The sequence below is a fragment of the Elephas maximus genome, chromosome 27, assembly GCF_024166365.1.
Source record: "Elephas maximus indicus isolate mEleMax1 chromosome 27, mEleMax1 primary haplotype, whole genome shotgun sequence".
In the NCBI taxonomy this organism is placed as follows: domain Eukaryota; kingdom Metazoa; phylum Chordata; class Mammalia; order Proboscidea; family Elephantidae; genus Elephas; species Elephas maximus.
In genome coordinates this window covers 37,521,739-37,546,468 of record NC_064845.1, presented here as the reverse complement: position 1 = coordinate 37,546,468, position 24,730 = coordinate 37,521,739, and the positions used below count along the sequence as shown (strand labels likewise).

Sequence of the window (24,730 nt, the reverse complement as noted above, 5' to 3'; positions counted from 1 at the left end):
ATAGGAAGACTTAACATTATAAAAAGGTCTATTCTACCAAAAGCGATCTATACATTTAATGCAATTCCGATCCAAATACCAACGACATTCTTTAAGGAGATGGAGAAATAAATCACCAATTTCCTATGGAAGGAAAAGAGCCCCAGATAGATAAGGCATTACTGAAAAAGAACAACCAAGTGGGAGGCCTTAGTTTCCCTGATTTTAGAACCAATTATACCACCACAGTAGTCAAAACAGCCTAGTATTGGTACAACAACAGATACATGGACCAATGGAACAGAATTGAGAATTCAGACATAAATTCAGCCACATATGACCAGCTGATATTTGACAAAGGCCCCAAAACAGTTAAATGGGGAAAAGACAGTCTTTTTAACAAATGGTGCTGGCATAACCAGATATCCATCTGCAAAAAAAGGAAACAAGACCCATACCTCACTCCATGCACAAAAACTAACTCAAAATGGATCAAAGACCTAAATATAAAATCTAAAACGATAAAGATCATGGAAGAAAAAATAGGGACAACGTTAGGAGCCCTAATACATGGCATAATCAGTATACAAAACGGTATAAAGAATGTAGGAGAAAAACTAGATAACTGGGAGCTACTAAAAATCAAACACCTATGCTCATCTAAAGACTTCACCAAAAGAGTAAAACGACTACCTACAGACTGGGAAAAAGTGTTTTAGCTATGACATTTCTGATCAGAGCCTGATCTCTAAAATCTACATGATACTGCAAAAACTGAACTGCAAAAGGACAAATAACCCAGCTAAAAACTGGGCAAAGATATGAATAGACACTTCACTAAAGAAGACATTCAGGTAACAGATACATGAGGAAATGTTCACGATCATTAGCCATTAAAGAAATGCAGATCAAAACTACAATAAGATTTCATCTCACTCCAAAAAAAAAAAAAAAAAAGTGGCATTAATCCAAAAAACACAAAATAGTAAGTGTTGGAGAGGCTCTGGAGAGGCTGGAACACTTCCACACTGCTGGTGGGAATGTCAAATGGTACAACCACTTTGGAAATCCATTTGGCGCTTCCTTAAACAGCTACAAATACAACTACCTTATGATCCAGCAATCCCACTCCTTGGAATATAGCCTAGAGAAATAAGAGCCTTTACACGAACAGATATGTGCACACCCAGGTTTATTGCAGCACTGTTTACAATAGCGAAAAGATGGAAGCAATCAAGGTGCCCATCAACGGATGAATGGATAAATTATAGTATATTTACACAATGGAATACTACGCATCGATAAAGAACAGTGAGGAAATCTGTGAAACATTTCATGCCATGGAGGACCCTGGGAGGCATTATGCTGAGTGAAATTCGTCAGTTGCAAAAGGACAAATATTGTATAAGACCACTAGTATAAGAACTTGAGAAATAGTTTCAACTGAGAAGAAAACATTCTTTTGTGGTTACGAGACGGGGCAGGGAGGGAGGGTGGGAGAGGGGTATTCACTAATTAGATAGTAGATAAGAACTACTTTATGGGAAGGGAAAGACAGCACACAGCACAGGGGAGGTCAGCACAATTGGACTAAATCAAAAGCAAAGAAGCTTCCTGAATAAACTGAATGCTTCGAAGGCCAGCGTAGCAAGGGCAGGGCTCTGGGGACCATGGTTTCAGGGGACATCTAAGTCAATTGGCATAATAAAATCTATTAAGAAAACATTCTGTATCCCACTTTGAAGAGTGGTGTCTGGGGTCTTAAACGCTAGCAAGCAGCCATCTAAGATGCATCAACTGGTCTCAACCAACCTGGATCAAAGGAGAATGAAGAACACCAAGGACACAAGGCGATCACGAGCCCAACAGACAGAAAGGGCCACATGAACCAGAGACTACATCATCCTGAGACCAGAAGAACTAGATGGTGCCCGGCTACAACCGATGACTGGCCTCACAGGGGACGCAACAGAGAACCCCTGACGGAGCAGGAGAGCAGTGGGATGCAGACCCCAAATCCTCAGAAGACCAGACTTAATGGTCTGAGACTAAAAGGACCCCGGTGGTCATGGCCCTCAGACCTTCTGTTGGCCCAGGACAGGAACCATTCCCGAAGCCAACTCTTCAGACATGGATTGGACTGGGCAATGGGTTGGAGAGGGATGCTGGTGAGGAGTGAGGTTCTTGGATCAGGTGGACACTTGAGATTATGTTGGCATCTCCTGCCTGGAGGGGAGATGGGGGGTGGAGGGGGATAGAAGCTGGTGAGAAAAGAGAGAGTGGAGGGAGAGAGTGGGCTGTCTCATTAGAGGGAGAGTAATTGGGAGTGTGTAGCAAGGGGTATATGGGTTTTTGTGTGAGAGACTGACTTGATTCATAAACTTTCACTGAAAGCACAACAAAAACTATGAAAGAAAAAAAGTTCTTACTTGCTCATCACTTATCTTTTGGCCACTCTCAGTTTCTATAAATCCTGGATTTTTAATATTTACCACGCTATAGGACAAGTTTTAAAATAAAACCCTAAAGGGTTACCGGGAATTGGAAAACCTTAAAACTTATGCAGGACATAAACTACTGTGTTGTTGAAAGATGACAGAAGTGAAACTAATGAGTACACCAGAAGGAGGTAAGGGACGCTGTATATTGCTTCATAAGTAGCAAGGAAGGAAGGCTATGACAGATGTAAGGAGTAAGGGTTTCTTGGAAAAGCTAAGTTGTGTGATCCAACGAAAGTCAAGAAAATTACAGTACTTTAATGATGAATGTTTTTACAGCATCTCCTTGAAATTCAAAGGAATGACCCCAAAATCTGGGTCACAGCCCAAGGTTTGCTACACAAAAGCTACTGACTGGTTGTGGGCAAGTCACTGTCCTCGCCTACATTGCTCATCCTCAGCTGAAACATCACGTTTTTACTAAAGTCCTCCTGGACCCTAAGCCAGCTTCCCACGTGGATTTCTGAAGCTATGCCATTGTAGTGTGCCACTGAGTCAATTCCAACTCATAGCGACCCTATATGATACAGCAGAACCACCCCAAGGATTTCCTAAGCTCTAATCTTTACGGGAACAGATCATCAGGTCTTCTCTCCTGCAAAGTGGGTGGTGGGTTTGAATCTCCAACTTTTCAGTTAGCAGCCCAGCACTTAACCATTGCGCCAACAGGGCTCCTTTCTGTAGCTCTACATACTTCAATTTCTCATCAGACATTTAATTATTTCTTTGGTGTCTGTCCTCTGCATGTCATGGTATGCTCCATGCAGATGTTCACCTCATATCTCCTGCTCCTTGCACAGCACGTAGCACAAAAAGGTGAATGAATGAATGAGCAAATGGATGAAGGGATAACTGAATCAATAAACTGATGGACCAAACAATGAGGTCGTATACCAGATGATCTCCAGAGTCTGTTAAAATGTTAATGTATCAAGGCCATTTTTTTTTTCTTCTTCTTTTTCAACTCTATAAATGCCTGGGTCTAATTAGGTTAAAATATTTATGGGTCACCTATTTTGAACAGAGTCTTGTACTTGGTCTACAGGGAGAAAAAGGGTGAGTAAGGATACATGAGAATTATGTCTCATCCCTGCCCGTCAAAGAAATGGATCTGGCTGGAAAGGGAAAAATTGCACAGAACAACTAGGATGAAGGAACAGTACAACTTTAATGAAAACAATGACTTCACGAGTATGACTGAGAACCCAAGGAACAGAGTAAATGATCTGAGTATAAGGAGTTTGGAAGACTCTCCCAATTATTTGGGTGAGAGTACACTACACAGAGAGATGACCACACAGCCAATTTAAGGGAGACCTGGTGGGAAAAACCTAGACCCCTCCCATCTCCTCACAGTGAAGGGGAAAAGAAGCCCCTGAAGTCAAAACTGGGGCTCCTCAGATTACAAGCTTTTCATGGGGATACAAGACAAGGAAAAGTAAGATTCGCCTCAACAGATAAAGTCAGATATGGCCAAACTGATACTAACGCAGAATGCCTTCCTGAAAAAAAAACCAAAACCAATTGCCATTGAGTGGATTCTGACTCACATCGACCCTAGAGGACAGAGTGGAACTACCGCATAGAGTTTTGCAAGTATGTCTGGTGGATTTGACCTCCCCACCTTTTGATTAACAGCCTCAGCACTTAACCACTACACCACCAGGGTTTCCCAGGCTGCCTTGGAGGCATGAAAATTTGAAACCTTCCAGAAAAATAAATGTCACTCTGGGGAGAGCCAGGCAAGCTGAAGAAAAAAATCTAAGAATTATAGATAAGTTAGGGGGAAGGGACCAAGATAGACTATAAACAGAAACTACTAATATAACGAAGCTCCCATATTCTGAGCTCCTGCTATGTGCATCACACAGAGCAGGGGACACAAAGGATGCCAGAGAAGCGCATGGCATGGCCCCTGCCTTGTAGAGACCTCATTGCCTTACAGTGGAGACAAACTCTGTAATGGAGAAAAAAACACCCTATTAAGTAACAAAGGCCTCTGCTCCCAACCAAGATGTGGCCCCAAAGAAGCAAAAGGAGGTAAACAGAGAGGCCTGGAACAGAACTGTCAATCAGGGCTTTGTCCTTGGCACCTCTTGGTCTTCTCCTTCAGTCTCTCCTCCTTCTGGAGCGCTCCTCACCCACTCCTCCTGCCCCAGAGAAGAGGGCTTGTAGGTGCCAAAGTGGCCTGCCCTCCTAGTCAAACAACAGAAGCCAGGAAGGGAACTCCAAACAGGAATGTGTGGCAGGGAGGGTGCCAGGCAGCAGTGATTCCTGTGGTTGAGCTGGGGGTGAGCTCCAGCCCTAGACTAAAGGAGAGCTGCAAGCCAGTTCTCATCTTCCCTCAGGAGCAAATCCTCAGAGAACCAGCCAGTCCTGCTCTGTCCTGCCAGATCTTCTTCTTAAATTAGGAGAGAACAGGAGAGTGCTCCCAGGAGCGGGAGAGGGATTCTGAGTAGCCCACACTGCAGGAAATAGAGGTTTATTAAAAAATGAAGGCGGATTAGGCTACCTAACCCCTAACACAAGTCAGCGAAGCAGTAACAGTTGAGCTCCTGTACATCTCTTTCCATTTATTCTTTTTTTTTTTTTTTACTTCTCTTATTCTTTCTTATACTTTGGAAACCCTGGTCACGTAGTGGTTTAGTGCTATGGCTGCTAACCAAAAGGTCAGCAGTTCAAACCTGCCAGGCGCTCCTTGGAAACTCCATGGGGCCCCTCTACTCTGTCCTATAGGGTCACTATGAGTTGGAATCGACTCGACAGCAGTGGTGTTTCTCATACTTTATAGCTTTTTTTTTTCTAATTGTACATTAGGTGAAAAGTTAACAGAGCAAATTAGATGCCGATTCAACAGTCTGCACATAAAGTGTTTCATGCCCTTGTGTGTCAGCACTTTCTCCATTTCCACCCTGGGTTCCCCGTTTTCTTTTATTCCGGTTTTCTACCCCTTCCCGCCTTCTCATCTTTGCTTTTGGGCAAATACTGCCCTTTTGATCTCATATAATTGATTGTTCTAAGGAGCACATTCCTTTCAGGTGTTATTGTTTATTTTATGGGCTTGTCTATTGCTTGGATGAAGATGGTCCCTGGGAATGGCTTCAGCTCCAGGCCAGAAGAGGGTCTTAGGGCCACAATCTCAGAGGTTCTTCCAGTCCCTGTCAGTATAGTTCTGGCCTTTTTTTGTGAATTTTATTTTTTGTTCTATATTTTTCTCCTGATCTGTCTGGGATCCTCCACTGAGACCCTAGTCGGTCACTGTATTAATATTTTTTTAAAAATTCAAAATCAATTGTTTAAAAAAATTCATCTTGCTCAAAGGCTGAATTTATTGCTCCCTCCAACTATGAATATTTCTAGTGTGGAATGATACACGGTTCAGGCACTGATGCCTTCTCTTCAGAAGGAATAACAAGTTATTTAGGGCAACTCAGGCCCATAGTTTATTGTTACAACTCTTCCTTTTCTTTAACCCTAAACTCACTCAAACACAGGCAATCTCCCCTCTGTCAGTGCTTATGCAGTGAAAAGATCAGGGTTCCTGTTGCCAGCCCATAAGACCTCTCCATTCAAAGAAGTTACACTGGATAATATTTGCCATTATACGTCTAAAAAATAATCTATCTTAACTCTTCTCCAAAAGAGGGATCTGGGAAGAGTAATGTATTCTGCTGGATCTTTTTACACCACGGTTATTCCTATGGTCTTTTATATATTTCCCTCAGAGCCTGAGGTAAAAACAGAGGAAATTACAATATGTTGACAACTGGTAAGGATCCAATTAGCAATACACATGAATGACCAAGGAAGGGAGAAGAGTCCAAGAAGCTGTGTTCAGTGTCTCTCAGCAATAAACTCAGGAGGAAAACAGAGAGATGAAGTTAATTCAATGAGAACACGCATATATATAAGCTAACCAGACCAAGCTAATAACTGAAAGCCACCAGATCAAACTAGAGAAGCAATACAAGCAAAACTCCGAAGTTATGGTTACTTGAATGGAAAAGAATTTAAAAGTTTTATTTTGGTACAGAAACAAGGAAAAGAGAAAAAGGAGGAGTAAGAAAGAAGGAAAAGGGGCAGAATAAGGTAGGCTTTGAGAAACCAAAATTTACAGGTGTAACATACAGCTTCAATCATTTAAGCAAGAGGTAGAAAATGATGTTTTAAACAGAAGGATGAAAAGAAACACTGATGTGCTCTCAGCGCCAGCCCGAGGAGGGCAGAGCTGCCAGAAGAGCATCACTGTTTGGTAACACTGGCAGGCTTGTTCAGGCTAAGCGTGTTATCGCTGAGAATCAATATGGGGCAGTCTGCTCAAATGATCTTTCTGGGCTTGTCCAAGCTATCCCGTTAATGTCACATTGCATTTTGTTAAGTCATGTTTGGAATAAAAAGCTTATTGGTTGGGCCTTAGAAACCTTTTGTTTTAATGAAGTATTCCTTGTCATGACAGCTATAACCTTAGCATTTTACACTCAAGATAAATCTCACTACACCTGAGAGGAAACAAATGCTGAGCAAACGAATCAGTGCTCGAGGATGCAGAGTGGCTGTGAAATTGCTGTTACTTGCTGATACGGGTAGATATGCCATGCAGGACACCATGTGTGGGCACGAACATAATTTCCATAATCACTGGGGGTGGGGGTGGGCAATGGACCTTTAGGTGCATACTGATAGGGTAGGAGTGCTAGGATCCTGTCACAGAAAGATGTGGTTAGAGAAGATGTGAAAGTGGCAAGTAGAAGATAACTAATCAAGAATTGAGATGTCGACCAGCCCTGAAATTCCGATCATCAATAAGTTAATCAGCAAGCACGTGTGATGAGTTTATATTCAGAGCTCTGTGCTAGACAGGCAGAAAGAGGACATGGGTGGGAGAGTATCCTCAAGGCCACGCTAAGTGCTCCACCTCACTTTATGTTCACAAGCAACCTATCAAGTAGGTATTATGATTCTCATCCTGCAAATAAGAAAATAATATTCACAAAAACAAAAAAGAGTAGCTGCTGAGGCTGCTTACGTATAGCCAAAAACCTCATGGGATTTGCTTCTCTGCTTTGGAGGTTTAGGGTCATGGATATCCCAATTAATTGGCCAATAACAGTGTCTCTCTTCTGCCACCTGGTTTGGTGAGCAGTGCCTGGGGTCTTTCAAGTGGCCATCCAAAGCACAACAAATGGTCTCTATTCGCCTGGAGCAACAGACAAAGAAGGACAGACAGGAATAGGAGGAGGATACGGAATGTGTGGCTAATTGGCTCCATGAAAAACTGCCTCCTTTGCCATGAGACCAGAAGAACTGGATGGTGCCCAGCTACCATTGCCGAATACTTTGATTAAAGATTTTATAACAGAATCCTGATCAAAAGGGGGAAAATGAAAAATAGATTTTCAAATTTTCAGGGAATCCAGACTTTCTGGAGCCATAGAAGCTGGATGAACCCCTCAAACTATTGCCCTGAGATAATCTTTAAAACTTAAACCAAAGATATCCCCTGAAGTCTTGTGAAAACCAAACAAAAGTTTAGCTTAACTAGTAAAAAAAGGTCTGCCTAAGCATTATGCTCTTTGAAGATCTATCTATACGGAATCACATTGACAAGAGCAACTCAAAAGAACAGATAGGAACCTTAGAGGGTAGTGAGTGTACATCAATGGGGGAGGAATAACTCAGAAAACGAGGGTGACAATGGGTGCACAACTCAAAGAATGTAATCTGTGCCACTGAATTGTACATGTAGTAACGGTTAAATTGGTGTATGTTTTGCTGTGTATATTCTTAACAACTACAACAAAATAAATTTTATAAAATAGAAAATTAAGGCTGAGTGAAATTAAATACTTCGCTCAAAATCACATTTCTAAAAACTGATAGAGACAGGATGGGAATACAGACTCATCCAGCTACTAAGTCCAAGGTTTATCAAGGCCATCAAATATTCACACAAAAAAAGAAGGGGGACATCTATGCAGGAAGGAAAGAGGGGGGCACAGGCCAGTTTGGATAAATGGACGTGTTGTGCATACAAAGAGCAGAAAGAAAGGGAGGCTGCAGTCAGCCTGGGGACAGCCTTTATACCCAGTTAAGAAGCACTTTGTCTTACAGCCCACTGCGAACCACAAAACTCTGGAAATAAAGGACTGACATAAGAGAAAATGCAAAAGATTAAAGGACCTAAACAAGGTAACAGCATTCATGGAAGAAGAGAAAAGATAAAGGGGTATTTGGAGATACCCTAGAAGGGAGAAAAAGTTAAAATCCAGGACTGTAAAAATGGGATTTTGGCCTCTTTTCTAAATTGGGGTCTCTAAATATTTCCTGGAAACCCTGATGGTGTAGTGTTTAAGGCAACGGATACTAACCAAAAGTTCGGCAGTTTGAATCTACTAGGTGCTCCTTGGAACCCCTATAGGGCAGTTCTACTCTGTCCTATAGGGTTGCCATGAGTTGGAACTGACTCGGCAACAGGTTTTAAATAATGTCCTGACCTTTAATATTTGGCAAATATTTTATTACTGTCCAAAATTAAAAGTTCAAAAGTGATCGATAATGGTGCCCTGCAGCCACCAATGACGGCCCTGATGGAACAAAATGGAGAGTCCCTGAAGGAGGAGAAAAGTGGGGTGTAGATCTGAAACTCTCATAAAAAGGCCAGACTTAATGGTCTGACTGAGACTAGAGAAACCCCAGAAGACATGGCCCTCAGATTCTCTGTTAACCTAGAACTAAAACCATTCCCAAAGCCAACTCTTCAGACAAAGAACAGGCTGGACTGTAAGACATAAAATGATACTCATGAAGAGCGTGCTTCTTAGTTCAAGTAGATAGACGAGACTAAATGGGAAATTCCTGTCTGCAGGTGGGATGAGAAGGCAAAAAGGGACAGAACTGGTAGAATGAACACATGAAATCTGGGGTGGAAAAGAGGAATGTATGATCACATTTTAGGGATAGCACCTAGGGTCACATAACAATATGTGTATAATTTTGGTACGAGAAACTACCTTCAGCTGAAAAATTTCACCTAAAGCACAAAAAAAAAAAAAAATGAGAAGGGAAAAATAAAAGTGATCAATAAATGTTCTTTCTCACGGAACAGGGAAAGCTATTGATAGCTAGGAGAAATCATCCTCCCTCTTGCCTGCTTTCTTCCTTGTTTCTGATGCCCCCTCGAAGGAGGTGGGTGCTAGGAATGGGTCACATTTAAAAACATTAAATCAGCCACAGCTTTACTTGTTTGGAAGTCCAAGGCAACAGCCAATGATGGGCTCAGGAGAGAGAGCACCAAGAGGCACTGCCCCTTCCTAGGCCTCATAGGAAGGGTGGGGTGGCTCACCAGGTCGGGGGTTCTCAGTCACAGGTCCTCAGTCAAGCATCTGCACCCACAGTCCTTCCCCTGGTGCACATTTATCCCTCAGGGGTCTCACAGGGAGTGGCCTGCGGCAGGACAGGATTCATGGATCCAGGATTCTAGGCTCTCAGGCATCTTTCAGAATCTCTCAGGATCTCTTTACATCCTGGAGGGAGCAGATGTCTTTACCATTGCTACAGAATCTTCACTGAGGGTTACTGCAAGTTAATTCCTGATCCTACGGAAACAATGAAAATTTTGTTTTATTTTTGTAAAAAAAAAAAAAAAAAATTATGTATGCACAGATTTGAGCTGCTTTATTTTTATCTAGTTTAGCCATTTTTTTTTTTTTTAGTTTAGCCTGCAAGATTAACGCTCAGTTAAAAGTAAAGGTTTTAATCTTCTGGCAACACGTGATCATCTATATATCAATCTTCCCATTCAAAAGGAATAAATCAAAATGAACTATATATAATTCTGTACTTTTTTCTCTTCTCATTCAACTGGAGCAAATGATTCCCCTCTGTTCTTTTCACTTCGGTAGTCAGCAGCTGGGTGAGAAAGCTGACCCCGGTCACCCCTGGGTAACAAACCACACTTCCTCCTCACCCACCAGCTGGAGAAGCTCTGCTGCACCCCTTCTCTGCTGACTCCCAATCAACAAAGCTCCATCCCTCTAAGGAAGCGCCGACTGATTCTCTGTTAGTGCCACGGGGATCCAGCTACTCGGTGAGAAGAATTCAGTGTTAGAGTCTTAAATGAATTCATCGACATCATGAGCTCTTTGTGCTGCCACAGATCACCCCGCTCACAGCTGTGCCGGTCCCAGTGGAACCTGGACCGTCGTTCTTACCCTGACACAGAATCAGGAATCAGGACAGAGCCTTCTGTGATATTATAATGCATTCCCTTGTAAAGTCACACTCATTTGTTCACATGAATAAAACCCACTATAAAAAAATTTTAACTACACTTTCTAAGACAGTAATCCCCCAAATGACAACATTTATACGGAATTTATTTTTAGACTAAGAAGCCAAGTTATTTTCTTTGTCAGAACTGGAATCTTACAAACCCAGGTGTTGAACAACACTTACCACAGGTGTCAAAACGTCTTTCAACATTTAGACAGTCACCTAGGCATTATTCTCTTGGGATACATAAGTGGCCGAGAGAATCACACTTGACAGATGGAAAAAACAGGCTATCCATATGGAAAATACAACTCCCCATTTCCCAATCATCTAGTCTAGCAATTTCCCTACTGTTCTATACTGAGATGCAGCCCATCGTCTCAATTAAAACAAAGGGTTTATGCTTTCCCCCAGTTGCTCCTGAACATGAGAGCACGTAAGTTTTGTGAATCATCTTCCAATTCTCTACGCTGCACATAACCCACAAATGCTACTTATATTGATTCCAGAAGTTAACAATTAAGGAGTTTTTTTTTTTTTTTATGCCAGAGAGAGAAGTCCCTGAGTGGCACAAATGCTGATGCGCTTGATTACTAGCTGATAGGTTAGAAGTTTGAACCCATCCAGAGGCGCCTTGGAAGACAGGCCTGGTGATCTACTTCTAAAAGGTCACAGCCTTGAACACCCTACGGAGCATTTCTACTCTGCACGCACGCTCTTGCTATGAGTCAGAATCGACTTGACGGTGACCAACAACAGCAACATACTGGAGACGGAGTCCCTGGGTGGTGCAAACGGTTAAGCACTTGACTAGTAACCAAAAGGGTGGTAGTTTGAAGCCACCCTGAGGCTCCCTGGAAGAAAGGCCTGCTGATCTGTTTCTGAAAGCTCACGGCATTGAAAACCCTATGGAACAGGTCTACTCTGCACACGTGGTGTCACCATGAGTTAGAAACGATGCAAGGGCAACTGGTTTATTGGTTTACACTGGAGAGGGGTGTCATGCTCTATCAGTCTATCCTACCACTGCTCCCTTCTCGGGAAACTGCCAGGACCACAGTCCTTACTGAAGCAAGTAGCCCTAGGCCACAAATGTTTGGACCACGTCATGGATTGAGTTACGTCCCCCCCACAACCACCAAAATGTGTGTATCAATTTGGCTGGGCCATGATTTCCAATATTGTGTGGTTTCCTCCATTGTATGATGGTAATTTTATGTTAAAGAGGATTAGCTGGGATTGTAACACCCTTACTAAGGTCACATCACTGATTCAATGTAAAGGGAGTTTCCCTGGGGTGTGGCCTACACCACATTCATCTTACAAGAGATAAAAGGAAAGGGAAGCTAGCAGAGAGGGGGACCTCATACCACCAAGAAAGAAACACTAGGAGCAAAGCCTGTCCTTTGGACCTGAGGTCCCTGCGCCTGAGAAGCTCCTCCACCAGAGGAAGATTGAGGGCAACGGCCTTCCTCTAGAGGCGACAGAGAAAGAAAGCCTTCCCTTGGAGCTGACGCCCTGAATTTGGACTTCTAGCCTACCAGGTTGTCAGAAAATAAATTTCCCTTTGTTAAAGCCATTCACTTGTGGTACTTCTGTTGTAGCAGCACTAGATGACTAAGACAGACCAGGAGAAGGTATCAGCATCCATAAGATTGCCTGGTTTAAGAGCTTAGGCCAAAAGGGATGATAGCTACTACAGAACCTATCATAGTCTATTCTTTTCTTGGACTTTGGTCCATACACAGACCATCAGTTGGTTGTAGGAGCAAGAATGGCAAGCACGAGGAGAAAGACACCAGAAGAGAAGCCTAAATGGAAACGCCGTGAAATGTTAATGGCAAAGAAGCAGAGTACAAATGAGCAACCAATGTTAGTGCAGACATGCCCTGGGGTAGTACCAGACCAGGAACTATCTTCCTGCTCATGAGTTAGGTCCCTCCCTGGCAGTAACAGAGGCCTCTGTTGATTTTGAGCCTCTGGGTCCAAGTCTTGCAGTAGCAGAACGCAATTCTTCTAGTCTAATAGAACAAAATCAGCTCCCAGCATCACTTCTAGCACTGCGAGAAGCGGCTCTTTGGAGCCAGGTCATGTCAAAAATTAATGATCCAGCCCCTCGGAGCACCTGCACCTTCACCAACTCTAATCACTTCTCCCTCCCAAAAAAGACACCAAGCTCATCTCTTTAACAGCCAGTAATTCTCAATCACAGGCATTTGGAAATCTGTACTGCAGGTGGGGTGGATATCTTTGGTTGACACAATGACTTGGTTAGGTTGGAGTAACGTGGGCATCAAGTGACCAGGGATGCTAAATGTCCGAAATGGGCAGGACAGTTCCATATAATGATAAATCACGCCAATACACCCTCCTTGAGAAATACTGGGCCCCCTCCAACATTCTGGGCAGAAAAAAGAGGGTAAGAAAGGCAAATTACAGACAGGAGACCAGTAAGAGAATAAGCAACATCCTCCCTCAGAAGCGAACCAGTCAAGTTAAGGTTGTCCAAAGGTCAATGTGATCCCCTATGCACCTCCTTCCCTTACCTCCAGCAATAATGCTAAAGGCACACAAAGTTCTTACTCTCATACCCCTTCCATGGGCCCAGTTAGCTTTCAATTTTATCTTTTAAACACTGCATTTCCAATCTTTTCATTTGTTCTAATTAGGAGAATTTCTTAGCAACTAAATAATTATTGCTATTGTTGATAATTTCAATGCCAAAACCAAACTCACTGCGATCGAGTCGATTCCAACTCAGAGCAACCTGACAGGACAGAGTAGACTGCCACATAGGCTTTCCAAGGCTGTAATCTTTAGGGAAGCAGACTGCCCCATCTTTCTCCGTGTGAGCAACTGGTGGATTCCAACCGTGACCTTTCGGTTAGCAGCTGAGCACTTAACCACTACATCACCAGAGCTGCTTGATAATAGCAATAGAGTATCAACTGAAAATTTCTCCATGTTGCTAAAGGACTTAATTACTAAATCTGTGGTATAATACATCCGTTGAAATCTCACTTTAGAGATTAATTCTTCAGAGGATAACTCTTCACAGATTAAGTTTATAAATTAATATCCTCTTGCGAAACAGTTTTTTGAGGCACTCTGGGGAAACAGAAGACATGAAATTCTCTTGCCACCTCTTCCAGACTCTTTATAAAGCTCTAGGCAGTATTCAAAGAGACGTTCTGCACAAACAAGCTTTACCACCGCTGGTCAGGGCATCCGGAGACCAAATGGAAAGAGACAGCTTAGCAGATTAAAGAGCAAATGTTTTAGAAGCAGTGCACTCAGTTATGTGGGACAGAGACATACAGCACTTTCTATACCAGGCAGATGTCAGCACAGGATACAAAGTTCACCAGGATACAAATACAAAGTGAAAGTCTCCCCAGGGTACAGAAGTCCAAAATTCAATTCTGCTTTAAAGGAGTTAAGGTCTTGACTTAACTAGAACACACCAGCCTCCAAGTGGGGGTTTCCAGCCTGTATGAGTCAAACAGGGGTCATTACGGGCTGAAACAGTGCTGTCCAATAGAACTTTCTGTGATGATGAACATGCTCTACATCTCTGCTCTCTAATAAGGCAGCACTAAGCACATGTGGCTCTTGAGCACTTGAAAGGTGGCTAGTTCAACTGAATAACTAAGTTTTCTTGATTGTATTTAGTTGTGTTAGTTTAAATATAAATAGCCACATGTGGCTTGTGGCTATTGTACTAGACAGCATAGTTAAAGGCTTACACCGTGGACCAGGAAAATAATCCAAAAGTATGTCACAAGACAATCTTACTCATCTTCTGACTACCTGATAAAACACTTCCTTAACCCTTGCCCTCCATACACACACAGACACTATGCATAAGATTTCACCATATCACGCATCACAAGAGCAGCACTCTCAAATTTTAGCATACGTCAGAATCACGGAGGGCTTGTTAAAACACAGATTATTGAGCTCCAACCCCAAGTTTCTGATTCAGGAGGTCTGGGTTCAGCCCCAATCATTTACATCTCTAACAAGTTCCCAGGCAATGCTGATGCTGCTGACCACACTCTGAGTAGCACTAAAATGAAAACGTCAACTATTCAAACACCAGCTCTCATGGATTGAATTGTGTCCCCCCTAAAATGTTTGTCAACTTGGCTAGGACATGATTCCCAGCATTGTATGACTGTCCAGCACTCTGTCATCTGATGGAATTTCCCATGGGTTGCAAATCCTACCTCTAGGATGTTAATGAGGTGGGATTAGGGGCAGTTATGTTAATGAGGCAAGACTCAATCTACAAAATTAGTTTGTATTTTAAATCAATCTCTTTCAAGATATAAAAGAGAGAAGTGAGTACAGAGACCTCCTACCACCAAGAATGCACAACCACAAGGGGGGCGCTTCCTTTGGATCCAAGGCCCCTGCACTGAGAAGCTCCTAGGATGGGAAGATTGATGACAAGGACCTTCCCTCAGAGCTCACACTGAGAAAAAGCCTTCCCCTGGAGCTAGCATCATGAATTTGGACTTCTAGACACCTAAACTGTGAGAGAACAAATTTCTCTTTGTTAAAGCCATCCACTTGTGGCATTTCTGTTCCAGCAGCACTAGATGACTAAGACACCAACCTATCTAGCAAAATACTTTCTCTCACTGTCCCCTTTCTGCTACACAGAAGTGCCCTTTCTTCTAGTAAAAACTTAACACCGAGTAGTATAAATGCAGCGTAGAGAGAATATAAATAAACAAGGCTACCTGTCTAAGATGGCTTCTCCACGTATTAGATCGAAGATCTGTCCACATTTGTCATAAACTCTGTAAGTGTGTCTAATGCTACAGAGACCAGAAGCACAGTAAGGGTGAATGCAAGCCCGCCAGGATAGTTTATGTCTAATCCCTGCACTGACCCTGCCTTAGAGTCGAGTTGGTGCTTTCTATCAAAATAATGCAGATCACTTGGGTCTAGATCAGGATTATAGCCTTTTTCACTTTCCAACACATAATTCTGAAGAGTAACAAAAGAACACACACGCGTTTATCAAAAGCATATGTGAAGACATCTTTTTTCCACATTCCAAAAGAGAGGAGACAGAAATGTAAAGGCTCTAGAACAAAGAGACTTCTCCAAACAGTCTCTGGTCTTCCTTAATTACCTGCAAAAACTCTTCTGTATCAGCAGTCATTTGAAAATATATTTTGATTTGGGGGTTACTTCTCTGTGTCCTCTGGTCTACTTATGTATGCCTCACTTTCACACTACAAGATGGCCCCATCGAGTGCACTTTCCTGGCTGCTTTTCTGAGCAGCCTCCTTCCTGCCTTCTCCACCCTCCCCTTCCTCTCCTCTCCAAAAGAAGGCCTTCATCCAGAATACACTGTCACAATAAACTAGGACAGGATGTCTTCAAGTAAACTCAGATGCCGGTACTGTTCACCATTTCCCACACCACTGAGCCTTCACCCTTCTCCGAATTCCCACTGCCCCTCACTTACTGCCATCACAAAGATTAAGAGTGATCTTTGGGTCCTGGAAATGTGCGGGGCAGGCAGGTATTGTTTCCGAGCACTTAATAGAATCCCCTAGTTGCCACACAGTACTATGCACATTACTTCCTTAGACTCTGTCTACAGGTCGGGAAACTGAGGCATGATGAGGTTAAATCATTAAAATACACTCCCAGAGAAACTCAGAGCAAGATTAAATTCCTGTATCTCCCACTGTAGTCACTCAACTGGGGCTCTTTTGGTGCCCCTGCCCCCTTCCTGTAGACACCTGGCATGTCTGGAGACATTTTTGATTGTCACGATTGGGGAAGGGGGCAGTGCTACTGGCATCCAGTGGGCAGAGGCCAGTGATGCTGCTAAACATCCTCCAACAACCGCCCCCCCACCCCGATACAAGAACTGTCTGGACCAAAATGTCAACCGCACTGAGGTTGAGAAACTCTGGTCTACTGGTATCTCTAGGATTACATTCTTTGGCCCCTAACTGATAGTTAAAGAATGGCTTACTCTACAATTTTATCATTGTACAGCATTTAGACACGCCGGTCTACTGCTATTTCTGACATGCTATGCTTTTTAGTTACTGTTCAAACAGAGGATACAGAGAGTCATAGAGGGAAACGAGTAGAGCTCACAAAGCCCAGCTCTTTTCTTTTACTGAGAAAACCTGGCAGGACCAGCTCCTTTCCTTAGCAACCTCCATCCCCTGAGCTGTGGTCTGCCTGTGCCTGGCTGCTCACCTGGAGTCTTCGGTTGATGACATGCTCTTGCAGCTGCGTTTTTTCTGCTTTACTCGTCCCCACACACGCATCACTCCAGAGCAGTAATGATGTATGTTGATGGGAATCTCCAGAGATCTACAGCCCCTAGTTGTGTGTTTTGCTCAGTAAATTACATTCATTACCGAGCCATGTGAGGCATCTAAGGACATCAGCCTTTCTGGTCGCCCTGTGTCTGAGGCTGGCAATGAGACATTATCTAGTAAGGGCTCCAAAGTACTGAAGGAAGCTTAAGACAACACTCCAAACAGTTTTTAAGCTGAATACAACTTTTCTTTTTTAATTTTTCACTTCCTGTCCTTCTTTCCGAACCACTCTTGGCTCTGCCTAGATTTTATTAGTTGTAAATTTCTCTTCAAGGAGTCTGATTTGAGTTCAAGCTATAGAAGCTGGAGAGCTCGGAAAGAGATGTGGTATCTTTTCTACCCCTTCTTCCCAGACTTCCACCTGGACTTTCAGAAGGGGACGCCAAACAGTGACTTTCTCCTTCTGGCCTCAAAAATCGTCAGCACAAATGAGAGCTCAAAGCCAGCCTTGGCCGTTGTTAGGTGCCGTCAATTCTAACTCACAGAGACCCTGTGTACAACAGAATGAAACACTGCCTGGTTTTGTGCCATCCTCCCAATAGTTGCTATGTTAAAGCCCACTGTTGCAGTCACTGTGTCAATCCATCTGATTGAGGGTTTTTCTCTTTTTGGGTGACCCTCTATTTTTCCGAGCATGATGTTCTTCACTGCCTGGACCCTCCTGATCATGCGTCCAAGGTACGTGACATGAAGTTTTGCTATCCTCACATCTAATGAGCATCCTGGCTGCATAAGGTTTAGAGCAAGAAATTTTGGAGAAGACACAAGCACGGCAACCTTGAATTAGTTACTTAACAACTCTGAGTCTTGATTTCCTCATCTGTAAAATACCCTGCCTTCCTCTGAGGGTCACTGTTGTTAGGTGTTGGTGAACTGGTTCCAACTCATCGCAACCGTATTAGGAGACTCAGAATGAGACAGAGCAGCAGTTCTCAGACTCCCTGTCCGTGCACATCACCTCAGCATCTTGGTAAAATGTAGATTCTAACTCAGGAGGACACGGTGAGGTCTGAGATTGTGCTTTTCTGGGAAGTTCCCAGGTGATGTCAATGCTGCTGGCCTCAGAGGAACAGAAGAGAGAGTAAAAAGGGATAGTTAGAGAATAGTTTTGTAAACCACAAAGTGATTTGCAGATATAAAAAATAATTTTCCTGGTCCTCACTTTAATTGATTATAAATGAATCCCCAACTAGCCAGCAGTTCTAGGATGTGTTTAGTATGAGCATCAGATAGAATTTGACAGTCACAGGGTTTGGAGAATAGGAAGAATTTAAGGAGTTACTATCCACCACTCCCCTCCCCCCCCCCACCCCCCGCTTATTTTTAAGACAATTAATCAAATTCAGAGAAATCACTGATGCCCCCAAAATCTCTCAGTAACTTAGTGGTGTGGTAGGATTAGAATGCAAACATTTGACTTCTTTTCTGTCATTAAATAAACTCAATGATAACCTTCTAAAGAAAAGGTACTTTTATGCTTCACTAAAGCTTTTTTAAAGCTAGAACAAATATGATTCTGGTCCATACCCAAAAAGGTCCCAGAAGGTGAAATTCAACAAGAAAGGCCACCAGGGTACTAAATACAGGCAAGCTGCCACATGGTACACATCAAGGGATTTTTCAGGAAAATGATCTTCAAAATGCAGTGAGCCCTAACACAGTTACGTCCCATGTATCCAAAATATCATGTAAACACAAATTTCCTTCTTTTTACTTTCTGGCAAAAATCAGAATTTTGTTTCCAATGTATACAAACTCTAGTCATTCCTATTCAGGGATAATTAGAAAAAGAGAGAGCTTGGGGTAGCAAACAGAAAAAGGAAATAAATGAGTTCCCTGAAGAACAACAGGTTTCTGTGGCAAGCCATGAAGACAAAAAAATCCAAAGCTTTTTTCTTTTTTGTATTCCCGGCATGTAAATTATCCTGCAACTGAGATGATGGTGGGTCCTAGGTGCTCAGAGAAGAACATCAGATGTAGGATCACTGATGTGAAAGACAAGAGTCGAAAACTCCCAAGTCATAAATCAGAAAGGCACAGAATATCTGGAAACCAAATCGCAGTTGTCATCTCCAACAAAGCAAAGTGAATTTGAACATGTCTTGGTGAAATTAGGTAGGAGTACAACTGGGCCAATGAGCAACATCATGATAAAAGGAGAAAAGATTGAAGTTGTCAAGGATTTCATTTTACTTGGATCCACAATCAACAGCCATGGAAGCAGCAGTCAAGAAATCAAAAGACGCATTGCACTGGGTAAATCTGCTGCAAAGGACGTCTTCAAAGTGTTCAAGAGCAAAGATGTCACCCTTGAAGACTAAGGTGCGTCTGACCCAAGCCATGGTATTTTCCATCACATCATCTGCATGTGAAAGCTGGACAATGAATAAGACCAAAGAAGAACTGACGCCTTTGAACGGTGGTGTTGGCGAAGAATATTGAATATACCATGGACCGCCAAAAGAATGAACAAATCTGTCTTAGAAGAAGTACAGCCAGAATGCACCTTAGAAGCAAGGATGGCGAGACTGCGTCTCACATACTTTGGAGATGTTGTCAGGAGGGATCAATCCCTAGAGAAGGACATCATGCTTCAGAGTACAGGGTCAGCAGAAAAGAGGAAGAACCTCAACGAGGTGGATTGACACAGTGGCTGAAACAATGAGCTCAAGCATAACAACGATTGTAAGGATGGTTAAGGACCAGGCAGTGTTCCATTCTGTTGTGCACAGGGTCGCTATGAGTCAGAACTAACTCGACAGCACCTAACAACAACAACTTACTGAGCAAGAAATGGTAAATGAAAATCAATACTTGCATGAAAAAAGCCAAACTCATTGCTGTCAAGTCGATTCTGACTCATAGCGACCCTATAGGACAGAGTAGAACTGCCCCATTGAGTATCCAAGGAGTGCATGGCGGATTCAAACTGCCAACCTCTTGGTTAGCAGCTGTAGCACTTAACCACTATACCACCAGGGTTTCCAATACTTGCATATTCATTATTAATTTAAGATGAGTAAATACGAGTATCTTCATTTAGTGAGAAATTTTAAGTATTTTTAATAAAGATTAAAATACTACTAGGAATTTCCATACCCCACCTCACAACCCTCTTCCACCAGAAGGCCTTTGACTCCTCAATCAAGAAATCTCCCATCCTGGGGGTTTTCCAGAATCTACTGCAGACTGGAGGGTTATTAGTCTTCCTTGTACCGTGGGCTTCTCTGGCAGTCTGTTGAAGCCAAGGGCTCCCTCCTCAGAATGATGTGTTAAACGCAGGATAAAACACATAGGATTAAAAAGGAAGCCATGTGGAGAAATTAGAATCCTGGTGCATTGCTGGTGGGACTGTAAAACGGCAGTCACTGTGGAAAACAGTTTGGCAGTTTCTCAAAACGTTCAACATAGAATTACCATATGACCCAGCAATTCCACTCCTAGGTATATACCCAAAATATCTGAAAGCAGGCACTCAAACAGATACTTGCAGACAAATTTTCAAGGCAGCATTATTCACAATAGCCAAAAGACAGAAACAACCCAAGTGTCCACCAACGGATGATAAACAGAACCGGGAACATACACATGATGGACTATTATTATTCGGCCATTAGGAAAAATGACGTTCAGATACATGCTACCACATGCAAAAACCACATGGATGACCCCTGAAAATATTAGCCCTTAGGGAGTTCATGAACTTCAATTTAAGAACAAGTGATTGGGGAAGGACTCTTCTGGGATGGTCAAGGTTTTTTCTTACAGGAAACAGACGGTGTGCAGAAAAGTTTTAAAAACCCAAAGATGCACAGAAAAATCCTGCTCGGGATCAGTCAGGGAAGAAAAGAACGAGCTGCAAAGAGAAGTCTAACCTTGACTTTCTCCCCAAACCCAACACTATTCATGACGTGCCTTTAAAATCCTACACTAAGGAATTACCCAGAGAATTTGCTTGGCGCCAGCTCTGCAGACAAAACATGTTTTATGTCCTGATGGCAGGTGAAGAGAGGCAGCACTGGGAACTGGAAGATCCAGATGAGATCCAAGCTTCAGTCTTAGTCCCCTTGTTTTCTGCCACTAACTAGCCCCGTTAGCTTGGTCAGGTCACCTAGTTTCTGAATTGAAACTTCCTGGCTATAAAATGAAAAGTTTGAATTAAACCATCTCTGGAATTCTTTCTAGCTATGACTTTGTGATTCTAAGATAATGCATAACTATCTGGAAGAAATGTTAACGAGTCAAAAGCCCGAAGCCACCATCCTGGGCACAGCTAGTTGCTGGGCTCTGGGGGCACCTTCTTTCTGGACTTGGAGAGTCCTTCCCAAGAAGGTTACACACTTCCCTGAGGTTCCGTAGCCAGACTGCCTTCCCTGGAGCTGCAATGGAGGAGCCTCAGTCAGATCTCAGCACTGAGCTCCCTCTGAGTCGAGACGTTTTCATACTTGGGGAAACTCCTTCCTGAGAAGCTGGTTCTGTCCCCCTCACTGTCCCCAGCAGCAGAGGCAGTAGACGATCTGCTACTCCCAGAAGATGCTGCAGACTGGCTAGAAAGCCAAGCTGGGGCTCAAGGAATATCAGAAGCGCCTACACTAGCCACCTCCTGGATGCTGTCATCCTCTGTCCCTTCTCAGAAGACCTACCCAGCACCTATCGTTTCTGTCTGGGCTTCTTGCATTCTGGGACAGCCAAGTCCGTCACCTACACGTACTCCCCTGAACTTAACATGCTGTTTTGCCAGCTGGCAAAGGCCTGTCCAGTGCAGCCGTGGGTCACCTCAACACCCCCGCCTAGCACCTGTGTTCACACCATGGCCATCTATCAGACGTCAGCATATGATGGAGGTCGTGAAGCACTGCCGCCAGCTTGAGTGCCACTCTGACTATAGCGATTGCTTGGACCCTCCTCAGCACCTCATGCAGTGGGAGGAAACCTGCATGCTGAGTATTTGGAGGACACCATCACTCTATGACACAGTGTGGGGTGCCCTATGAGCCACCAGAGGTCGGTTCTGACTACCACCATTCACTTCAACTTCATGTGTAACAGCTCCTGCATGGGGAGCATGAACCCATCCTCACCATCATCACACTGGAAGACTCCAATGGTAATCCGCTGGGACACAACACTTTTGAGGTGCATATTTGTACCTGTCCCGGGAGACACAGATGTACAGAGGAAGACAATTTCCACAAGAAGTGGGAGCCTTGCCCTGAGCCACCCTCTGGGAGGATCACTAAGCAAACACTGCCCACCAGCACCAGCTCCTCTACCAAGCCAAAGAAGAAGCCACTGGATGAAAAATACTTCACCCTTCAGATCCATGGGCATGAATGCTTCAAGATGTTCCTAAAGCTCAACGAGGCCTTGGAGCTGAAGGATGCCCAGGCTGGGAAGCAGCCAGAGGGGAGCAGGGCTCAATCCAGCCTTCCCAAGTCTAAGAAAAGGCAATCTACCTCCCGCCATAAAAAACTAACATTCAAGAGAGAGCAGCCTGACTCAGACTGACGTCCTTCACTTCCTGTCCCCCATTTACACACCCTGCCCCTGCCTTCCTTCCCTACCATTTTGAAATTCACATGCTTGAACCCCTGCTTCATACAGGTGTGCCTCCAAAACACTCAGGAACTCTTCACTTACCTTGGTCTGGGCCTCCACTAAAGATGTTGGCCTACACTGGTGTTTTGGGGGGCATGAGGGCAGCTGGGACAATCCAGCTTAGATTTTAAGGTTTTTACTATAAAAAATGCTTGGGAGAGAGGATAGCATTCCTGCACGTAAGAATTAGATTTTAAAACCAGTCACAGAACTGGCCATACCTGGGTTGGAAGCCTAGGTCACCAGCAGACTAGCCAGGGAAACTATCTCAAGGTGTTTCACTCCTCCCGACAGCAATGTGCACGTCTGTGAAATGCTGACACCCACCACCTACCTCGTGGGGTTTGACATGAGGTTAATGAAATGATGTGTGTATGACTCAAAGATCCCAGAGTGCTGGAAGTCACCAGGCTGCTGGCCTTAAAACCGTCTTAGATCACATGGCATCTGGGACTTGGCCTCTGGGGAGTCTTGGTCCCCCTGTCCCTGTTGGTTGATGGACTGACTGGGCAGCTGGTTTAGGGGAGGGAGTTTCCAAGTCCCTTTGCTGCTGGCCTAGCCACATCCTGTCTAGCCTCCAGGTAAACCTCAGCACCTAAAAGGAACCCTTGCCTCACCCCACTCCCTGGAGGATTCCAGCTTTTATGTGGGATCTGTACCCACCACCATGTCTTACTGCCCCCGATGCTCAGAGTCTAATTTCTCTGCACTCTGGAAGGCACATTTGCGTTCTTCGCCTGTATCCCTTCTCCTCTCTCTTTTTATATCCCATTTTTATATCTGTTTCTTATTTTACAATAAAACTTTGCTATCAAAAAAAAAATACTAATGAGACTTTAAATTTCTTCTCACCCTATGTCATGGATTGTACTGTCACCCCAAAATTGTATTATGTGTACCAACTTGGTTAGGCCAGGATTCCCAGGGTTCTGTGATTGTCCTCCATTTTGTGAATGTAATTTTATGTAAAAGACGGGTAGGGAGGGATTGTAACACCCTTACCAGGTAATCTCCCTGAGCCAATGTAAAGGGAGTTTCCCTGGGATCTGGCCTCCACCACCTTTTATGTCTCAAGAGATAAAAAGGAAAGGGAAGGGAGCAGAGAGTTGGAGATCTCATACCACCAAGAAAGCAGCACCAGGAGCAGACCACATCCTTTGGATCTGAGGTTCCTGTGCTGAGATGCTCCCAGACCAAGGGAAGACAGATGCATCACAAGAACTTTCCTTCAGGGCCCACAGAGAAAGAAAGCCTTCCCCTGAAACCACCGCCCTGACTTTGGGCTTCTAGTCTACTGGACTGAGAGAGAATAAACTTCTCTTTGTTAAAGCCATCCACTTGTGGTATTTGTTATAGCAGCACTACATGACTAAGACTCCCTACACTCACAGTAGGAAAATGCCTTCTAAATGAGAATTTTCCAGAGGCTTCAGAAATACCTACACAAATCACATAGTCAGACCATTTCAGGCTTGGATGGAATCTTAAGCAACACTTGCCACTTCACCAATCCCAGCGAACAGGTGAGAAAACTGAGGTTCAGAAAAGTGAAGAGAGCTGGGGTCACATAAAGAGGCAATGTTAATAAGCTGTTGTGACTATTGCTATTTAGTACTAGCAGGATTTTTTCCCCAACAATTTTTATATGTACAATTCAGTGACATTGATTACATTGAAAATGTTGTACAACCATTACGACTATCCTTTTCCAAATTATCCCACCACCATTAACAGAAACTCAGTGGCCCCTAAGCACTGACTTCCCCTTTACTCTTCCCTCCCACCCCGGCAATCGCTAATAAGCTCTGGTCTCTATAAAAAAAAATCGGCCTATTTCATGTAAGAGGGATCAAACAGTATCTGTCTGTGACTGACTTATTTTGCTCAGCATAATGTTTTCCAGGTTTGTCCACCTTATAGCATGTATCAGGATGTCATGGCTGAATAATAGCCCATTGTTATGTATATTCCACATTTTCTTTATCCATTCATCTCTTGATGGACATTTTTCTTGTTTTCAAG

General features: G+C 43.5%; 1 protein-coding gene and 1 pseudogene across 3 annotated transcripts in view; both read left to right on the top strand.

The window, feature by feature from the left end:
• Nucleotides 1-24,730, top strand: part of LOC126068466 (uncharacterized) — a 1,054,989-nt gene that overhangs the window by 107,824 nt on the left and 922,435 nt on the right. The gene's annotated exons all lie outside the window — the stretch shown is intronic.
• LOC126068462 (cellular tumor antigen p53-like) lies at nt 21,495-22,618 on the top strand (annotated as a pseudogene).